The 2,614-nt window shown below is 54.4% G+C and overlaps 1 protein-coding gene across 1 annotated transcript in view; it reads left to right on the top strand.

Moving 5' to 3' along the window:
* lrba (LPS-responsive vesicle trafficking, beach and anchor containing) overlaps positions 1 to 2,614 on the top strand; it is a gene marked incomplete at its 5' end in the record, with an annotated part of 245,915 nt that overhangs the window by 77,059 nt on the left and 166,242 nt on the right. The gene's annotated exons all lie outside the window — the stretch shown is intronic.

Genomic DNA, 2,614 nt, shown 5'->3' with positions numbered 1-2,614 from the left:
AATCTGTGGGGAATTCCGAGCATCCCTGTGATCCGGGGCTGCCTTTATCTGAGGAATGCCGATGTCAGGTCTCTCCTCCCTATCAGGGGATTAGGCTGGCTCCCCGGCGGTGGGCGGTGAGGAGAGGAGAGGAGCGCTGGAGAACATAGGCTAACAGCTCGGCTCGCCACCGCCGCGGGGAGCCCCCCGGCCCCCCGGCCCCTACCAACCCACAGATGAAGGCCTGGCGGCTGGGGTTCCCAGGCTAGCACACGGCCCCCTTACCTTATCTCCCACCAGGATCCGCCTACCCCCTCCCTCCCTCCCCTCCCCTCCCTCTCTCTCTCCCTCTCTACCTCCCCAGACCCCAGACCCCAACACTGAGGTGCCGAGTTATCTTGATGGCTCCTGGTCTGGGCTTGTTCTGCTCCGCCCTGCTCAGATCTGGGCTCTGTTCCTGTGTGTTTTTCTCTCTCTCTCTTTTTCTCTCCTCTCTCTCTCTCTCTCCTCCATCACTCTCTCTCTCTCTCTCTCCCTCACTCTCTCTCTCTTTCTCTTTCTCTCCTCTCTCTCTCTCTCTCTCTCTCTCTCTTCTCTCTCTCTCTCTCTCCCCCAGCCTCTCTCTCTCTCTCTCTCTCTCTCTCTCTCTCCCCCAGCCTCTCTCTCTCTCTCTCTCCCTCCCTCTCTCTCTCTCTCTCTCTCTCTCTCTCTCTCTCTCTCTCTCTCTCTCTCTCTCTCTCTCTCTCTCTCTCTCCCCCAGCCTCTCCTCAAGCCAGCATTCTACACTGACACCTCCTCCAAACCATATGGATTCCTATACTCCATACGGAGTCGGGGGTGGGGGGTGGGGGGGTCCATATTTACGAGTTGTATGTGTGGAGAATGCAGGATCTCCCAGATAATACTGGGCCTGGGGGGTCGGGGGGGTCAGAGGTGAAGTATCTCTCTGATTTACAGACCAGTGCCAGGCCCGCTGGACCTCCTCTCCCCTAGACGCTCCTGTTATGACGGCGGCTCGGCAAATATTTGCTGACGCTAACCAGGGAGGCTAACTAGGGAGGCTAACCAGAGAAGCTAACCAGGGTGGCTAACTAGGGAGGCTAACCAGAGAAGCTAACTAGGGAGGCTAACTAGATAGGCTAACCAGGGAGGCTAACTAGGGAGGCTAACCAGGGAGGCTAACCAGGGAGGCTAACCAGAGAAGCTAACTAGGGAGGCTAACCAGGAAGCTAACTAGGGAGGCTAACCAGGGAGGCTAACCAGGGAGGCTAACCAGAGAAGCTAACCAGGGAGGCTAACTAGGGAGGCTAACCAGGGAGGCTAACCAGGGAGGCTAACTAGGGAGGCTAACCAGGGAGGCTAACCAGGGAGGCTAACTAGGGAGGCTACCAGGGAGGCTAACCAGAGAAGCTAACCAGGGAGGCTAACCAGAGAGGCTAACTAGGGAGGCTAACCAGAGAGGCTAACCAGAGAAGCTAACCAGGGAGGCTAACCAGAGAGACTAAACAGGGAGGCTAACCAGGGAGGCTAACCAGAGAGGCTAACCAGAGAAGCTAACCAGGGAGGCTACCAGAGAGGCTAACCAGAGAGGCTAACCAGGGAGGCTAACCAGAGAGGCTAACTAGGGAGGCTAACCAGGGAGGCTAACCAGAGACTAACCAGAGGCACGGTAAACAGTGTCATTGTGTGAGGCCGCTTACCCATGTGATTTACATACAGGCCATGTGTCAGCAGAAAATGCAGGTTTTTAAAAGGTTCTGTGATGTAAGCTTTAAAGCTCATACCTCAGACCTGACTCCCCTTGAAGAAAAGATGAGCTGTATTGAAAGTCATTATAAGTTGTATGGGAAGTGTTTTTATAGCTCGCTGGTTGCGTGTTGGCTTTAGTGCTAACTGGTTGTGTGTTGGCTTCAGTTATCAGGCTGCCCTGATTTGAGATGGGTGGCAGTTGGACTCCTTGGATGCGTGTGCTTGGATGTGTGTGTGTGCACGCGTGTGTGTGTGCGTGTGTGTGTGTATGTGTGTGACTGACATCTCCGACTCTCTCACACACACTCTCACCACCCACTGCCCTCAGGCCAAACACTCACCCTCATAAATCACTGATGTCATCAAGGCCAGGCCCCTCCCACTCCCAGCCTCAGCCACCAATCAGTGCAGAGGATAGGCAGGAAGTGCAGAAAGTGCGGGAGAAGTTGCGATGGGGAACGGGAGTCGGGGGGGATGTCTATTTTTGGTCAATTAAGATCACGCTAGACATTCACATGCACTGGGCTGCATGAAATGAGGAAGAGGGGAGAGAGATCAAAGACTAGACCAGGCTGGGCCAGTTGACAACCCCGCACACACACACACACACACACATACACACACACACACACACATACACACACACACACACACACACACACACACACACACACCATCCTTCTAACGCCTTCACATGAATAAGCCATGAGGTTAACACTCACGAGATTGGGGGGGGGGGTGCCTCTATGCACCCACCCACCCACACACACACATACACATGCACGCATGCACGCACACACACCACCCACTCTTGAATAGCACAGATTACTGGAATTGTTGTGTTTACTAGGCTGGCCCGCTGTTGGTTAAAAGCTCTAAATAATTC

The sequence above is a fragment of the Nansenia antarctica genome (assembly GCF_963989245.1).
Source record: "Nansenia antarctica genome assembly, chromosome: 6".
Taxonomy (NCBI): domain Eukaryota; kingdom Metazoa; phylum Chordata; class Actinopteri; order Argentiniformes; family Microstomatidae; genus Nansenia; species Nansenia antarctica.
Note: the sequence above shows the minus strand (reverse complement) of the source record. Positions and strands in the feature narration are given on the sequence as shown.